Genomic DNA, 18,856 nt, shown 5'->3' with positions numbered 1-18,856 from the left:
AAACCAACAAATAAAATGCAAATCAACAAGGGACACCAAATAAAAACAAAGGAAAACTACACAACAAAACTACAAAAAAAAACTCTAAGACATAACACAAATCAGTTTTGTCCTAAGTAAAAACTTAACAACAATTAAAACACTAAACTAATAAATTAACAGAAAATACAAAGTTAACAGAAGGTATTTTTCATAAAATTTTATTTGCAAAAAGAAACAAATAAAAAGCTTTTATGAAACACTAACTATGACCTAAACAAGTTTTCCTACAAAACTAAGTAAAATAAATTTTTAAAACAAAAACAAAATTTTCTTTTGTTGACTAACAGAAACTAAACTAAATTTTTCAAGAGTGACAAAAAGAAATAATTTAAAACTAATAAAAGCAATGAAGAAAAGACTTAAAACAAAACTATAACTAAAACCATACTGTTTTGATAAAAACCTAATTTTAAAACAAACTAAAAATAAAATACTCAACACTACTGGATAGATAAAGGTCCTAGTGACCAGGAGCAAAAAGAATCAATCGAAAATATTTTATAAAGCTCAAGTTATGGCCAAATTACTAATTTGAACAAATTTCATCAGATTCAGTTTTAAACTATTCAAATTTGAAGCCTAATGGCACAAACAGAAACTTCAACAAATTTGTGACACAATGCAAAAAGAATCACTCAATTTGGATCTAAAACATAAAAGTTATTAACAATCTAAGACAGAAACTATTTCTGTTTTTAAAACAGAAACTAAAATAAACTAAAAGCAAACGGGCAGGAGCTACGCATCGGGCTGCAATTGGGCCTAAGCAGTGGGCGCTCTGAACTAAACAACGCTCGGTCGTAACTTAACAAAACCATGACTGTGCGGCTAAAGCAGAAAACCGGAGGAGGCCCGGTTCGACCTGAACCAATCTAAACCGTAAATAAAACCGCACAAAAACCGCCTAATAAAATAAAACCCAACTGTTCTCGTAAAGTAATTTGGGCCATTGAAATTAGATCGGAGGGAGGAGAAACTCACCGCGGTGGCGAGGAACTCCGGCGACGGTGTCGCCGGTGGTGGCGCTCGGGCGGCGTTGCTGGTGAGGCCTCCGGTGGTCCTCCGGCGGTGTAGGCTGCTCCAGGAGACGCGGAAGACGATGGCGATGACGATGGTAGTCGGCAGTGAGCTGAGGGAAGACGGACTCGAGCGGAGCGAGATCGACGGCGGCGGGTGGCGTTCGGTGGTTGAAGGGTGCGACAGCTCCAGGGGTCTTTGGCGCCGGAGGAGCATCTCAGGTGATGCGGGAAGGTGAGTGGAGTTCGATGGTGGTTTCGGGCAACGATGAGGTGGTCGAGGTCGGGCGCTGCAGCAGCAATGGCGGGCGGCGGAGCTCGGGCTCCGGCAAGAAATGGCGGCGAGCGGAGAGGGGTTCGGGGGTCGGGAAGGGGCGGAACAGGGTGAGGGGAGGGGTATTTATAGGGGCGGGGTCGACTTGGAGGAGGGGGAAGATCGTGGAGAGGATCCCGAGGATCGCGGGATTCGGCGGTGGCGGCGGCGCGGTTTGGCGTGGAGAGGAAGAAGAAGTAGCGGGCAAGGGCGATCGGGCTGTGGGGCCCAGCGGTCAGTGGCACAAGGGCGAGAGAGAGAGAGAGGAGCGGGCGACCGAAGGAGAGGGGCTTCGGGCGACAGCGCTGGCTGGGCCGCGGCTCGAGTGGCTGGCTGGCTGGGCTGGCTCGCTCCTGGGCCGCCTGCCCTGGCTAGCGCTAGGTTTTCCCTTTTTTAGCATAGACTAAGACTAATAGAAAAAGTAAAAGAACTGAAATTATACATAGACATATAATATATCAAAATTTTCAAAAAAAAAATTCCTATAGCATGGACTATTTCTAAAGTTCAAACAAAATTCACACTAAATCGGAAAAAATTCAAACAGCACTGCTATTGCAATAAAACTCAATAAAAATCATTTTTTAAATACCAAAATGATTTCAAATTTATTTTCTCCTAATTTTCCATTGAAGGGAATCATTTTACCCTGGTTTCTATTTATTTATTTTTAGGAGAAAAATAATTTGAATAAAATCCAAATAATTCCAAATTGAAAGGGAGTTTCAAAATACTTCCAAATGACTTTCAATTTGATTCTTTGTAACTTCCAACTCATATTGCATATAATTGAAGAAGTCATTTTATCTTCCCTCAAGAAAATCATTGAGTTGCATAAAGTTTTATAATTTGAAATATTTCCAAATAGAATTCGAATCTTTTCAAAAACCCTTTTGATTTCAAATGGAAGAAGTCATGTCATCTTTACTCTAGGGTTTTGTGTTGAAATGAATTTGAATTCATTGGGATAAAATGCAAGGATGAAAGTTTGGGAAAGTCATTTCGTTCCCTCTCATTCGACTTTCAAAAGTTTCAAATTCCACTCACTTTCAGTCAATCAATCAAACAAACAATCATATAATTTATTTAATATAACATTCCAAAATTTAGAATTTTGGGATGTTACAGGGGCGCTGCCCCCCTCCTTGTCCAATTCGGACTGGGGGGGAAGGGGGCGCGCGGCTACCCTTGGCCGCCCCTCCTCTTCTCCACTAGGGTCCAATAGGCCCATTAGTCTCCCCGGGGGGTTCCGGTAACCCCCCGGTACTTCGGTATATGTCCGAAACTCCCCGAAACCATTACGGTGTCCGAACATAGTCGTCCAATATATCGATCTTTACGTCTCGACCATTTCGAGACTCCTCGTCATGTTCGTGATCACATCCGGGACTCCGAACTACCTTTGGTACATCAAAACACATAAACTCATAATACAATCGTCACCGAAACTTAAGTGTGCGGACCCTACGGGTTCGAGAACTATGTAGACATGACCGAGACATGTCTCCGGTCAATAACCAATAGCGGAACCTGGATGCTCATATTGGCTCCTACATCTTCTACGAAGATCTTTATCGGTCAAACCGCATAACAACATACGTTGTTCCCTTTGTCATCGGTGTGTTACTTGCCCGAGATTCGATCGTCGGTATCTCAATACCTAGTTCAATCTTGTTACCGACAAGTCTCTTTACTCGTTCCGTAATACATCATCTCGTAACTAACTCATTAATTACAATGCTTGCAAAGCTTATAGTGATGTGTATTACCGAGTGCGCCCAGAGACACCTCTCCGACAATCGGAGTGACAAATCCTAATCTCGAAATACGCCAACCCAACAAGTACCTTCGGAGACAACTGTAGAGCACCTTTATAATCACCCAGTTACGTTGTGACATTTGGTTACACACAAAGTGTTCCTCCGGTAAACGGGAGTTGCATAATCTCATAGTTATAGGAACATGTATAAGTCATGAAGAAAGCAATAGCAGAATACTAAATGATCAAGTGCTAATCTAACGGAATGGGTCATGTCAATCACATCATTCTCCTAATGATCTGATCCCGTTAATCAAATGACAACTCATGTCTATGGCTAGGAAACATAACCATCTTTGATCAACGAGCTAGTCAAGTAGAGGCATACTAGTGACACTCTGTTTGTCCATGTATTCACACAAGTATTATGTTTCCGGTTAATACAATTCTAGCATGAATAATAAACATTTATCATGATATGAGGAAATAAATAATAACTTTATTATTGCCTCTAGGGCATATTTCCTTCAATGAGTAAGCGCAAGTAAGTTACACAAACTTACTCAATGTATATCACGAGATATGGAAATGAATATTAGAAGCTAGAAATTCACACTAAACACAAGATAGAACAATAGTAGGAAGTATGAATTGCGGACTATAAAGTGTTGGCCTAAGTAATCTCTACGATATGGTAACCAACACAATATAATGAGGACAACAAGAATAGTGAATGCACGGTCAAGTGACCAAGGTAAATCACAAGTATGGAGTTAGGGTTAGGGATAACCGAAGTCACGGAGAGGATGATGTATCCCGATGTTCACTTCCTTAGAGGGAAGCTAGTCACCATTAGAGAGGTGGATGTTACCTTGAGGCGGCCTCCAAACCTTTACAAACTTTCCGGGGACAAATCACAAGTTGATTCCTCACCGGAGCACTCCTACCGCCTAGGAGTCTCCAACCTCCAAGAGTAACAAGATCAAGGGGGAAATGCCCAAGACTTGCTCAAATCACGAATTGCTTTGGTCACAAGAGGGAGAGGGAGAGCATCTATCTTTTGATTGGAACCACTCTCAAGAACACTCACTAACCTCTCCGGGATCTAAGATTTGGTGTAGGAGAAGTGAGAGGGAGTCACTAGTGTTCTTGAGGCGATTTTGGATGGAGTGGTCAACACTCTCCCGGAGTGAGAGAGGGATATTTATATCCCAAAGAAAATAGAGCCGTTTCCCGCAGTTGTTGACCTGCTCGGATGATCCGGGCAATGTCCGGATGTCTGGGAAGGTCAATATACAATGTGGTGAAGCGGAAACCCGGATGTCCGGGGACGTAGCCGGATGATCCAGACAATGCCCGGATGACCCGGATAGGTAGCCGGATGATCCGGCTAGCTAGGATAAGGTTCTGTGACGATTGTTTTGGGCAACCCGGATGATCCGGGCAAAGCCTGGATGATCCGGGTAGGTACCCGGATGATCCGGCTAGCTAGAATAGGCTTCTGTGACGAGGAGCCCGGATGATACGTGAGGGAACCCAGATGATCCGGCCAGTAAGAAAACAGCACGCGACTTGAAACTGAAACAAGCATAACTTCTACATACGGATTCCGATTTTGATGATCTTGGGCTCGTTTTGAAGCTATGGAAAAACTCCAGGTCCTCACATAAATAAACACCAAGATAGACCAAAATGGAGGGTGCAAAGTATGAAAAGGTTAGATCATATATTTTGGGAAACTATTTGGCTTTGGCTTTTCTTTGGTATATAGGATATGAGTGGAATTGTGTATAGAAGATGTTGGCTTGAGAAAATCCATCACAAACCCCTTTGATCCCCTCTTAATAGTGCGGGATCCCTATAACTCAAGAATCATAAAAGAGCTACACTACATAGCTATCGAGAATCCATTCTTGAGTGTATGTGTTTCTTTGGTGGTCATCACTCCACGACACTAACGTCAAAGGAACTAATACCTTTGACACGAGCCGTTCACTTGAGCTTGATGTTGATGTCTCTTCTTGGCTCAAGATGAAGGCAAGACATTGGTGAAGTTTTCAAGTCTCTCCCCCATACACAATGTGGGAAGCTTTGCTTTGTATTCATCTTCACTTGTCCATCATGTGATCATCCACAAGCTTCAAGCATGTAATCCTTTGGGATGGTTATCTTGAACTTGCCCTTTTTAACCATGATCACCAACACTTGATTTCATCCTCTCATAGACACTTGAAATCTCTCTCTCGATGTGAGCCCATGAGAATCACCTAACCCTCAAAAACATAGACAACACATAGTATGGGTTAGTACATGATACGTCTCCGTCGTATCTATAATTTTTGATTGTTCCATGCCAATATTATACAACTTTCATATACTTTTGGCAACTTTTTATATTATTTTTTGGGACTAACATATTGATCTAGTGCCCAGTGCCAGTTCCTGTCTGTTGCATGTTTTATGTTTCGAAGAAACCCCATATCAAACGGAATCCAAACGGGATAAAAACGGACGGAGAATATTTTTGGAATATTTGGAAAATATAGGAAGAAGAATCCACACGAGACGGTAACTGAGGGGGGCACGTGCAGGGGGTGCGCCCCACCCCCCTGGGCGCGCCTCTGACCCTTGTGGGCCCCCCGTAAGGCGGTTGCTGCTCTTCTTTGGCCGCAAGAAAGCTAATTTTCGGAGAAAAATCTGGGCAAAGGTTTCAATCCAATCGGAGTTACGGATCTCCATATATATACGAAATGGTGAAAGGGCTGAATACCAGAACGCTGAAACAGAGAGAGACAGAGAGACAGATCCAATCTCGGAGGGGCTCTCGCCCTTCCCATGCCATGGAGGCCAAGGACCAGAGGGGAAACCCTTCTCCCATCTAGGGAGGAGGTCAAGGAAGAAGAAGAAGATGGGGGCCCCTCTCCCCCTCTCTTCCGGTGGTGCCGGAACGCTGTCGTGGCCACCATCATCATCACCGCGATCTTCACCAACACCTCCGCCATGTTCACCAACATCTCCATCACCTTCCCCCCTCTATCTACAACGGTCCACTCTCCCTCAACCCGCTGTACCCTCTACTTGAACATGGTGCTTTATGCTTCATATTATTATCCAATGATGTGTTGCCATCCTATGATGTCTGAGTATATTTTCGTTGTCCTATCGGTGGTTGATGAATTGCTATGATTGATTTAATTTGCTTGTGTTTATGTTGCTATCCTTTGGTGCCCATCATATGAGCGCGCGCGTGGATCGCACCATAGGGTTAGTTATATGTTGATAGGACTATGTATTGGAGGGCAAGAGTGACAGAAGCTTCAACCTAGCATAGAAATTGATGCATACGGGATCGAAGGGGGACCAATATATCTTAATGCTATAGTTGGGTTTTACCTTAATGAACGTTAGTAGTTGCGGATGCTTGCTAATAGTTCCAATCATAAGTGCATAGAATTCCAAGTCAGGGATGACATGCTAGCAGTGGCCTCTCCCACATAAAACTTGCTATCGGTCTAGTAAAGTAGTCAATTGCTTAGGGACAATTTCGCAACTCCTACCACCACTTTTCCACACTCGCTATATTTACTTTATTGTTTCTTTATCTAAACAGCCACTACTTTTTATTTGCGCGCTCTTTATTATCTTGAAAACCTGTCCCACAACAGCTACAAAGTACTTCTAGTTTCATACTTGTTCTAGGTAAAGCAAACGTCAAGCGTGCGTAGAGTTGTATCGGTGGTCGATAGAACTTGAGGGAATATTTGTTCTACCTTTAGCTCCTCGTTGGGTTCGACACTCTTACTTAGCGAAAGAGGCTACAATGATCCCCTATACTTGTGGGTTATCAAGACCTTTTTCTGGCGCCGTTGCCGGGGAGCAATAGCGTGGGGTGAATATTCTCGTGTGTGCTTGTTTGCTTTATCACTAAGTAATTTTTATTTGATGTTCTTAGTTGTTTTCTATCTTTAGTTATGGGTAGGAAACGCAAAATACCAAAAAAATTAGTTGTACCTACTGAACCGATGGTTGAAGAACCACTCAAAATCTATCACACTCCTGAAGCTTTTTACTTGGATCATCTTCGATCCCTATGTGCTCGTGCTGAAACCCCAACTAGCTTAGTTGAGGGCAAACCTTTAGATGAGCATGCTTGTTATGTGCGATACCGCATATCTAAAAAAGGGAAACTTTTACTGGATCAAATTCATCGTTTGCAATGCTATGCCTGGAATTTATGTGAAATATATGATGTTACTTGTTGTTCTGAAAACCCTAAGAAACACCTTCACTACCAATGTGAGTTTATCAATAATGGAATCATGTCTTCATATGCTAAAGGTGTTTATAATTACTATGATGTTCAACAAATTGAAGAATTTGTTGCTTTTAAGGGTGCTTATGAAATTTCTTCTTTGATTGAAACGTATGATGCTACTCTTTACAAATCCGAATTTTTTTCCATACTTGAATATTGTTATGATAATTATACTTCTAATGCCTATGTTAAACCATATATAGAGGACTCATCCGCTGTCCAAGAAGAGACTAATATTTTGCAGGAGTCTATGGAAGAAGAAATTGATGAAATTGTGAGCTCATTGGATGAAAAAGATGATGAGGAGAGCGAAGAACAAAAGGAGGAAGAGTGGATTAGCTACCCGTGCCTACCTTCTAATGAGAGTAACTCTTCAACTCATACATTGTTTAATTTCCCTTCGTGCTTACCGAAGGATGATTGCTATGATGATTGTTATGATCTCGTTGATTCTCTTGAAATATCCCTTTTTGATGATGCTTGCTATGCTTGTGGCCAAGATGCCAATATGAATTATGCTTATGGAGATGAACTCGCTATAGTTCCTTATGTTAAACATGAAATTGTTGCTATTGTACCCACACATGATAATCCTATTATCTTTTTGAATTCTCCCGACTACACTATATCGGAGAAGTTTGCCCTTATACAGGGTTATATTGATGGGTTGCCTTTTACCGTTGCACATGATGATTTTGATGAATATAATATGCATGTGCTTGCTGCTCGTACTTGCAATTATTATGAGAGAGGAACTATATCTCCACGTCTCTATGTTTCCAACACGAAAAAATTGCAAGAAACTGTTTATACTATGCATTGGCCTTTACTATGTGTGCATGAATTGTTCTTGTATGACATGCCGATGCATAGGAAGAGAGTTAGACTTCGTTGTTGCTTGATATATGTTATTTTGTGCTCACTGCTAAATTACAAATCATTGTTAATTAAAATTGGCTTTGATATACCTTGGGATCCGGGTGGATCCATTACTTGAGCACTACATGCCTAGCTTAATGGCTTTAAAGAAAGCGCTGCCAGGGAGACAACCCGGAATTTTTAGAGAGTAATTTATTTCTATTGAGTGCTTTTATATAGTTTAAAAACAAAAAAATAAAGAGGGGAACCCCAAACTTTTCAAAAAGAAAAGTGAAAGTGAGATAGACGAGCATTGTGAAAGTGGAGGACGTCCTTGAACTTTGTTCGTGCCCATGGAAACTTTGTGAATCTTAATGACAGAAACTTTTCAACAAAAATAATATCCCCTTGTACAATTCCATTGTATTATCTATACCTACTAATAAAGCAAGGTGCGTTTCTCCGATTTTTTCATCCGTTCACCGCTAAAAGATTTTCTTTCTATCCGAGGTGGTACTAAACTTTTGTACGTGCATCTGTTACCAAGGAAAAATGATCTGTCCCGAATTTCGTACGTGGGCCGCGTGTGCTAAGGCCCAGTAAGGTCAGCCCATTTTTCATGCCTATGCAGCAATAAAATATCCTATTTCCCGCACAGTGCGGCAAATAGTTCAAGCTACGGACAGGAGGCCCAAGACTCGGCCTGCCCATTTTTTCCTTGTTATGTTTATGTTTATATTTTTCTTTTTCTGTTTCCTTCTCTTTTTGTTTCCTATTTCTTTTTTATGTTTCAAATTACAAGTTTATTTTTTGTTTTTTTCTCTGAAATTCGAAATTAAAAAAATGTTCAGAATTTTAATTTTTGATCAATTTTTCTAAAAAGTAACAAACTCCAAAAACATTTTCCTATTTTAAAAATTGTTTGGAATTTTACTTTTTGTCTATCCAGAATATGTTCAACATTTTTAAAAATTTATCACTATTGTTCAAGATTTAAAAAAATGTTCCAAATTCGAAAAATATTCTTGTTCTAGCGATATGTTTGAAAGTTGAAAATAATATTTACATTAAAGAAACACATTTTCCAAAAAAATCTGAATTTTGAAAACATGTTCCCATTTAAAAAAAGTCACGACCGGTTTTTCAATAAAATAATTATTGAGAGACCAATCCCTTTTACGGACCAGCGAGGAAGAATTCCTTCTCACTGGTAGACAATATCTTGGTCACAGAAGAAAAATACCAGGAGTACTAAATATAATACAGGGTTGAGCAGAGACTGCCCAACAATTTATTACATGCACGCCGCTAAAACAATACGGCGGATAGGGTGGCAACTACTAACTCACGATGATAACGGTGGTGGAAATATCACCGCGAAGCGAGTGATATGATTCCAGAAGACTACAGCTCTTCGAGCGTCGGAGTGAGGCTCGAGGAGACTTATTGCGGGTGGCGGAAGCATATACAATACAAGAGACCAATATCCGGGATCGCGCAGGACTGACTGGGACTCCTCTAGGCATCGGACGCGCTATCAAACTCTTCATCCAAGAGATCGCCTTCGTCAACATCTGGCCAAATCAACAAGCCAGGTGAGTACTATGAAAGTACTCGCAAGACAGTTCAGACATGAGATATAACAAATGTAAACATGAAGCACATGAACAAGTTAACCGGTGCGATCAGACATAGAGGTAATAAATACTGGGTGCCAAGCGAGGGTCTGAATGACGCCTCGAGCGGAAACTGCAGAATAGTAATACTGGTGCCAAACGAGTGTCTGAAAGACTCCTCGAGCGGATGCAAAATAGTAATACTGGTGCCAAACGAGTGTCTGAAAGACTCCTCGAGCGGAAAATGCAAAATAGTAATACTGGTGCCAAACGAGTGTCTGAAAGACTCCTCGAGCGGAAAATGCAGAATAGTAATGCTAGTGCCAAACGAGTGTCTGAAAGACTCCTCGAGCGGAAAATGCGGAATAATAATGCCACAGTCGGGCGTTGGGGCGACACCACATAAAGGGCTTATAACAAAAAATAAATACAGTGCATGCCACAGTCGGACGTCTGAGCGACATCACAAAAAGGGCTTATATTTAAAGTAAGGAACAAGAACACGCCACAGTCGGACGTCTGCGCGACGTCACATAAAGGGCTTATATCACAACTCAATAATACAACAGTTCGGGAACATAAATTATCACAAGCATGAGACAAAAATAAAGTTAGTCCATCCACAGGAATAACAATAAATCTGGATTTTACCACTTGAGATTGTTCACCGGGGACAAGTCTTTTATCCACGCGGATAGATATGGATATAATGTTTTCATTACTTGGTCATGGATACGATGATTTGGAAAGAATTGACTCTGCAGAGTTTGTACTTAACCACAGCCAACGGATTTCAGTAGTCACGGGGACTAGTTCCGTCTACGGTGTTTTGGAATAAACACGTCTAACCAGTACACACCCAATTTAACCATCCGAAGCCAGGGATCACCCTCGGCAACGTTCAAGAAAAACCTTGAGACGGGGAGGCTACAACCTCGCGTAGCATGGGATCAAATTTCTATACGCGCGCTCTAAGGGGGTGCCCCCCCTCTCGGTCCCAACCGGAAACACCCATGCCCCCTGACCGGATGACTGGCTTTAATCCTGGGCCAAGGTACCATCATCCCGGCCTCTCTGTTTGGTGTGTACACGGAAAGAGGTTACCAACTTACTAAACCGCATCCTGGCAATGAGACATGTGGTAGCACGGAAGGGGGAAAGAACGATAACGTGGCTCTAACCACGTTAACGTCGGAGAAAGTCGGATGATGCAAGGCTGGTATGCTACAACAGTACCACCTTGCTGCCCTTCATGTCACCACATGATTAGGCCATCTCTCATCAGAGATCATCGCAACTTTGGAACATGCGGAAATGAACGATAACGTGGCTCCAACCACGTTAACGTCGAAGAAAGTCGGATGACGCAAGGCTGGTATGCTACAACAGTACCACCTTGCTGCCCTTCATGTCACCACATGATTAGGCCACCTCTCATCAGAGGTCATCCCAACTTTGGAACAACCGGGTCGTTGCCTTACAAGCAACGAGGTATTTACCGACACTCATATGCCACGCACAAACTTTCACGCAAACATGCAAAACACCTGTCATATCAAATGTTCAAAACATGCTTGCCTGGTTCGGAGAAGTCGGAGTCTAGCTCGGCGAAGTTCGCGGCTCCGTCACCTCTTTCGGAACCTACGGCAATCACGAAATGGGTACTAACGTGAAAACCAATGGGTGCACAGAAACTTTTCCAAATATTTTTCAAATAAATCCCATAAAAAACTAGACAAAATTTGAAGATTGTCAGAAAAAGAATCACTCAAAAATTCCTTTTTATTAAAAAGTTATAAAGGTTTCTGTCCAGGGACTTATCTGTAATGAAACAGAAAAGCTCCAGGGTTTTAACTGAGAAAACAGAAAACGGTTCGATTGGGAATGCGCAAGCGCAAAGGAGAAAACGTATTTGCCCGAAGGCGTCAATAGAAAACGGTTCGAGGTGGAATAAAACAGAGGCTGACACGTGGGGTCCACATGTCAGGTTTGAAAAGCTCGCCGGCGCCCGAAGACTCCGGTGGACGTCGGCGTCGAACCACGGCGAGTTAGAAGAAACGGAGGGTAACAAGAGCTTCAGCGTCTTCTTCTGCGTCGGTGGGTGGTGGACTCGTCCAACGGGGAGCACCACGTCGACGGCGACACTTTCTCCGGCGGGCGGCGGCTCGGGTGAGGATGGGGAACTCCGGTGGAGGGCTGCAAGCTTCAAATTGAAGTGCGGGTCAGAAAGAGGGATGCATGGTGAAGCTACTGGTAAGAGAATGGAGGCGGAGGAGCACACGCGGGGGCGAATCGGGCTGGATCCCGTGGCGGGTCGCGGCGGCCGGAGTCGAGGAAGGAGACCTCCTCGGGGCTCTTCCAGTGGCTAGACGTGCTCTAGGGGGAGTGCAGGGCTGGTGGGTGCTCGAGTTGAAGCTCGGGGCCTCTATTTATAGGCGGATCGACGGGGTGGCCATGAACGGAGAATCTCCGGCGAGCGATTACGGCGGAGCAGTGGATTGGCAGAGGGTTTGAGCGGCCAGGCAGCATCAATGGAGGTTACTGGAGTCATTTTACAGTTAAACGGAGATAGTCTTGGCGTAGTGGCGTCGGTCCACGGTGTGGTGACCGCACGGGCTCGACGGCAGCAGAGAGCGCGCTCCGCGCCCTGCGGTTCACGACGAGGGTGGTCAGCGCGTTCGGGGGAGTGGAAGGCCACGCGGCGAGCTCCGGTGGTCTGGGCGGCGCTGGGTGGCGTCGTCGGCGCCGTGTCTCCCGCTGGCGTCGGTCACGGGGCGGCGCACCTTCTGCTGCTCGTCGCCGACGCCCGCAAGGCGCCAGGCGTTCGTGCGGTGTAGGAACAAGGGGGAGGGGACGAGGAGCAAGGCGACGCAGAGGCGCTGGCGAGATCGACGTCCTTCTTTGAAGAAAACGACAGCAGGCCACTGACTGAATCTCTGAACTTTCTGAACTTGACATAACCATGCACTGTAGGTGTTCGACTGAGAGATTTTGCAATGAGATGAATTTTTCTGGAGCTGTAACTTGGTGAGATGACCACTCAATGCACCCAGAGGCTGCCTGATTTTACTTGGAATTTTTGGAGAAGGTTTTGAATGAATTTCACCAAATTTGACAAATCTGGTCCAAACTTGCAGCAAGTGTAGTTTGAAAATTTTGAACTGAAGACCAGTGGATCTTCATGGATCTTGGTTGAGGGTTCAAAGGACTAGGGAGGAGAGTTGGTTTGGGGGCAAAAATCAAAACAGAAAATGGAGTTCCTTTGTAAATCTCCAAGTAGTAGGATAGAAGACAGAAATTTGTTTGAATAAGATTCAAATGGAAATGATCACATGGGGAGGTCCAACTTGCTGGATTTGATGCAGATCATGATCCAAAGGTGAGGGAAGGGTTAGGAGAGAGGATTTGCACTAAGGCCATGGCAAGAAGGAATTGTTGAAAGTGGCAAAGGAGTTTTCCAAAAGCCATAGTGCATTTCCAAAAAGATTTGTTTAAAAGTTGTTTTCCCCAAAAGAAAAACATTTGGTCTAGAGTCCAAATGAAAAGCAAGCACCTCCAAGACCAAAGACAGATCTTGGGTGAATCCAAATAAAACTTTTGCCATAAAAAAATATTTGAGAGGGAGAGTTCTCTTAAAGGAAAAATTTAAATCACTCCCCTCAAGTCAAATAAAAATCTTTTGAAAAATCCAAATAAAAAAAACTTGGGTGTCACAACACCTACCCCCTTAGGAAAAATCTCGTCCTTGAGATTTCTGCTGCTCCTCAAATAGATATGGATACTCTGCTCGGAGGAAATCTTCCCTTTCCCATGTGGCTTCGTCCTCAGTGTGGTTGCTCCACTGAACCCTGAAAAATCTTGTCGTTTTCTGACGGGTCCTCCGTTCAGACTCTTCTAAAATCTTTACTGGCCTTTCTCTGTAGGTGAGATCTGGTTGCATATCAATGTCCTCATGAGGTACATGTTTCTCCGGGTTACTCACGCATTTCCTCAACTGCGAGACGTGGAATACGTCATGGACGTCTGACAGCTCCTTGGGTAGGTCTAGTTGGTAGGCCACCGTGCCTCTTCGTGCCTTTACACAAAATGGTCCAATAAATCTTGGGGCTAGCTTCCCCTTAATTTTGAACCATTGCAGACCCCTCATAGGAGATACTCGGAGGTATACGGAATCACCAGGTTCAAAGCTGACCTCACGATGCTTCTGATCATAGTAGCTCTTTTGTCGGCTCTGTGCTGTCTTGAGTCTGTCCCTGATTTGTTTAACTTTCTCCTCGGCCTCTTTAAGCATGTCTGGGCCGAAGATACGGCTGTCACCTGTTTCTGACCAATTCAGAGGGGTACGACACCTTCGTCCGTACAACGCTTCAAAGGGTGCCATTTGCAAGCTGGCTTGGTAACTGTTGTTGTAAGCAAATTCGGCATACGGCAAACTCTCTTCCCAACTGGATCCATAGGTGAGCACACAGGCTCTTAGCATATCCTCTAGGATTTGGTTTACACGTTCTGTTTGTCCATCAGTCTGAGGGTGGTATGCTGTACTGAAAGCTAGTTGCGTGCCCAGAGCTTGTTGTAGGTGATCCCAAAATTTGGAGACGAATTGGGTGCCTCGGTCTGATATTATAGTCTTTGGGACTCCGTGCAAGCAAACTATACGGGAGAGATAAAGTTTTGCCAGTCTTTGTGTGGAGTAGGTAGTCTTCACGGGAATGAAATGAGCAACCTTGGTTAGTCGGTCTGTGATGACCCATATGGCGTCATTTCCGCGTTGTGATCGGGGTAATCCGATAATGAAGTCCATTCCTATTTCATCCCATTTCCACTCCGGTATCCTGTTAGGCTGGAGTAGCCCTGCTGGCTTTTGGTGCTCGGCCTTGATGCGCTGACATGAATCGCAACAAGCAATGAATGTGGCTATATCTCTTTTCATACCGTGCCACCAAAATCTTTCCTGGATGTCCTTGTACATTTTGGTTCCTCCAGGATGGATCGAGTATGGGGCGGTGTGGCTTTCCGTCAAGATCTGTTGCTTGAGTTCCTCAATGTTAGGTACGCAAAGTCTGTCTCGGTACCACAATGTTCCTTCACTGTCTGTGATGAACTCTGAAGTCTTACTAAGATTCATTTTCTTCTTTATGCCTTCGATGCTGGGATGTCCCTGTTGAGCCTTCTTAATTTGTTCCACCAGGGTGGGTTGTATCTCCAGGTTCGATACGGTGCCCTCAGAGACTAACATCATGTTGAGCCTAGTGAACTCTCGCTGAAACTCAGGCCTCAAATTTTGCTGACCGTCACTGTCCGGGCTGGGGTTTCGACTAAGGGCATCGGCCACTACATTTGCTTTCCCTGGGTGGTAGTGAATACCGACGTCATAGTCCTTGACTAGTTCCAACCAGCGTCGTTGGCGTAAATTCAGCTCTGGCTGTGTGAAAATATATTTGAGGCTCTTATGGTCCGTATATATTTCACAGCGATTTCCCAACAGAAAGTGCCTCCACTCCTTGAGTGCATGTATAACTGCTGCTAGCTCCAAGTCATGTGTTGGGTAATTTTCCTCATGTTTTCGCAGCTGCCTGGAGGCATATGCGACAACTTTGCCATCCTGCATTAGCACACATCCGAGACCTTTTCGGGACGCGTCACAATACACTTCAAAGCTCTTGTGTATGTCTGGCACAGTTAAGACCGGTGCGGTTGTCAGCTTCTTCTTGAGTTCTTGGAAGCTCTGCTCACATGCTTCCGTCCATACGAATTTCTTGTCCTTCTTGAGTAACTGTGTCATAGGTTTTGCCACAGTGGAGAATCCTTCAATAAATCTCCTGTAATATCCGGCCATTCCTAGGAAACTCCGCACATCTGTAACATTGGCGGGTGGCTTCCAGTCTAGTATGGCCTTGACTTTTTCTGGGTCTACGGCCACGCCTTCTTGGTTCAATATATGGCCCAAGAAACCAACTTGTCTTAGCCAAAATTCGCATTTGCTAAATTTGGCGTACAACTGATGTTTCCTCAATTCTCCCAAAACAATCCTGAGGTGCTCAGCATGCTCTTCTGGTGTCCTTGAGTAAACCAGAATATCGTCAATGAATACCACCACAAATTTGTCCATGTATTTCATGAACACTTTGTTCATGAGGTGGACGAAATATGCGGGGGCGTCCGTTAGTCCAAAAGGAATCATTGTAAACTCATATAACCCATATCTGGAAGTGAATGCTGTCTTGGGGATATCCTCTGTCCGTACCTTCAGTTGATGGTATCCCGATCTCAAATCAATCTTTGAAAATACCTTGGCTTGTGCGAGCTGGTCAAACAAATCATTTATCCGTGGCATCGGATATTTGTTTTTGATGGTGACCATATTGAGGGCTCGATAGTCTATACACAGTCTCAGTGTCCCATCCTTCTTCTTGGCGAACAACACTGGCGAACCCCATGGTGAGGAGCTGGCTCGAATAAATCCTTTGTCCAACAACTCCTTTATCTGCTTCTTCAACTCCACCAATTCTGAGGGTGCCATTCTATACGGCTTCTTATAGATGGGAGCGGTGCCAGGTGCTAGTTCAATGCTGAATTCTATTTCTCGGTCTGGTGGCATGCCTGGTAGTTCTTCAGGGAACACATCAGGAAACTCGCATACCACTGGAACTTTTCTCAGTTCTGCAATGTCCATTTTGTTCAGTTTTGGTTGCTGTGATCGTGGCCTTTCTTGGGCGGAAACTCTTATCGTCTTGCCGTGATGGTGGGTGAGAATCACTGTCCGATTGAAACAGTCGATGAATCCTTTGTTGGTGGTCAACCAGTCCATCCCTAAAATGACATCCAGTCCTTTACTTTCCAACACGATGAGATTCGCGTGGAATTGTAGTCCTTCGAACTCAATGACCACTCCTTGGCAGTAACCCTGAGCGATTTGCTTATTTCCGGGGGACTTGATGATCATAGATTTTTCCAAGGGAAGTATCGGAAAACCATGTTGCGAAACAAAACTCTTCGAAACGAACGAATGGGAAGCTCCAGAATCAAACAAAACCGTGGCAGGTACTGTGTTGACAGGGAACGTACCGAGCACGATGTCTGGGGCATTCTGCGCTTCTTCCCTGGTCACATGGTTCAGGTGACCCTTCCTGTGGTTGTTGCTGGGGTTGAAGTTGTTGCGCTTGGGGGCTGGATTGTTTCCACCATTGTTCGGCTTGGGTGCCGAGTCTCTTGGCTTCGGGCACTGTTTAGCATAATGCCCTTGTTGACCACAAGCATAGCAGGTGACCCCTGGACGGTATGTGTACTCCTTATCCCTGGCATGAAATTGTCCGACGGGCCTTGGCTCAGTAGTCGTGGATCTCCTTGCGTCTGTCCTTGGGACCTCAGTCTTGCCTCGGTTGCTGCGAGCAAGAGTCGTCTTGTCCCTCTTTCGCTTGCGGATATCTTCCAGACTACGGCGCTCATTCTCCAGGGTGATGGCCTTGTCCACCAGCGTCTTAAAATCCGGAAAGGTGTGCACGATCAGTTGGCATCTTAACGCTGGTGCCAGGCCGTCCAGGAATTTTTCCATCTTCTTGCTTTCTGTCATGTGCTCGTCGTAGGCATAACGAGACAGCTGGGTGAACTGACCGTTGTATTCTGTGACGGACATGCCTCTTTGCTTCAGGTCATCAAACTCTCTCTTCTTGATCTTTAGGATGCTCCTGGGGATGTGTGCCCCACGGAAGCCTTCCTTGAACTCTTCCCAGGTGATGTTGTGTTCCCTGGGATGCATGTGTAGGAAGTTTTCCCACCATGCTGCGGCTGCTCCAGTAAGGTAGTGTGGTGCATAAAGCACCTTCTCATGATCTGAGCACTGAGCAATAATCAGTTTCCTTTCAATCTCACGAAGCCAATCATCGGCTTCCAGCGGCCTATCGGTGTGAGCAAAAGTTGAGGGGCGAGTCTTCTGTAACTCAGATAACTTGGAATGTGGTTGATAGGGTTCACGGTGGTTTCCCATGTTGATGACATGGTTCATCATCTCTTGGTGCTGTTGCTGGCTTTGCTCGAAGAGACGGCATACTTGAGACAGTGCTGCTTCGCTGTCTTGTTGGCTGGACTGACCCTGAGTGAAATTGTTGCTGGTCTGTGTCCCGTAAACCTCTTCTGGCTGATTGGGCATGGAGCGAGTCCATGGGCGAGACATTTTTCCAGTCTGGGGTATTATTTGCAAAACCCATGAGAAAACTGTGTAGCACAAGAGAAAAATCTTGCAAAGGCAACAATTAAAGAGGCTTCAAGGTTTTCAAAGAAACACAAATGATTTTTCACGGAGAAGAAGTGCTTAACATAAATCTTACATGCGAAAAGCAAACACATGATACAGCACTCAGGATGCGCGTACACAATCCTGACATGTTATTAAAAACTAGCGTACTACTCCGGAAGGCAGCAAACACACCAATACAAACTAGCGTACAGATAAAACAACACATCATACAAGCAGGCATAACACGCAGCTACTCGGTGCTCTCAGTCGGAGATGGTGAAGATCTCCTTCCCCTTGCCGATGGCAAGGCTCAGCGGTCCAGGAGAATCAACCTCCCCTCCTCTCTAGCTGGCTCCTGGCGCGTGACGCTGCGCTGCGGTGATGGTGCGGGGGCGACTGGTGGTAGAGCGCGTGCGGCAGGCGGTGCGGCTCTGACTGGAGTAGGAGCGATGACTCGGTCGAACTCCTCAGTGGTAGGCAGACGGCGAGCAGTGGCCAAAACGGCCGGTGCATACGAGGCTGAAGACGAGACGAATGTCAGAGGCGGCGCCGTGTGGAGAAGCTCCTTCCTGCTGGCAGGACCGCCCCGGACTAAGTCCATGCGGGCAGCCACAAGATCATCTACGAGGTTGTCGAAAGACTCCTCCAGAGCCTTGAGATACTCCACAACCATCTCGATGGCTTCATCTCGTTCTCCCCGATGG

The sequence above is a fragment of the Triticum aestivum genome, chromosome 3D (genome assembly GCF_018294505.1).
Source record: "Triticum aestivum cultivar Chinese Spring chromosome 3D, IWGSC CS RefSeq v2.1, whole genome shotgun sequence".
NCBI classification, from domain to species: domain Eukaryota; kingdom Viridiplantae; phylum Streptophyta; class Magnoliopsida; order Poales; family Poaceae; genus Triticum; species Triticum aestivum.
The sequence above is the reverse complement of the archived record's forward strand: the minus strand, read 5'-3'. Positions refer to the sequence as shown.